The sequence below is a fragment of the Theobroma umbraticum genome, unplaced genomic scaffold (assembly GCF_002168275.2).
Source record: "Theobroma umbraticum cultivar Fairchild unplaced genomic scaffold, ASM216827v3 scaffold_4.1, whole genome shotgun sequence".
Classification (NCBI taxonomy): Eukaryota; Viridiplantae; Streptophyta; class Magnoliopsida; order Malvales; family Malvaceae; genus Theobroma; species Theobroma umbraticum.
In genome coordinates, this window is record NW_018397258.1 from 10270298 (window position 1) to 10270687 (window position 390).

A 390-nucleotide genomic window follows, 5' to 3' on the forward strand; every position below is an offset into this window, starting at 1 on the left:
TTCTAATTCTTCATGTCTCAAAATATAATGTCATCATTATGACTTATAGCCTTTTGATCATCCTTAACGTAATTAAATTTTATCTTTCTTAATCAATTTCTCCAAACACTTGCATTATAATACTATCACCATTTATTCTCCATTCATTACACTATTGCCTTGTGGGGAGTCTACGATAGTTATGACATACCACTTTATTACTTCTTACATCTCAATCATATTAATCCATCTTGTATGGCTTAACCACACCATAGATTCCATTTTTGGATATTCTTTCTTTATTTATTGCTCCGAGATTCCCTTATATCCATGTGCCTCAATTTTTAATAGTATTTCTTATCATATGTCATCTATTCAACACCTCAAACACATTGAGTTCAAATTTCAAAT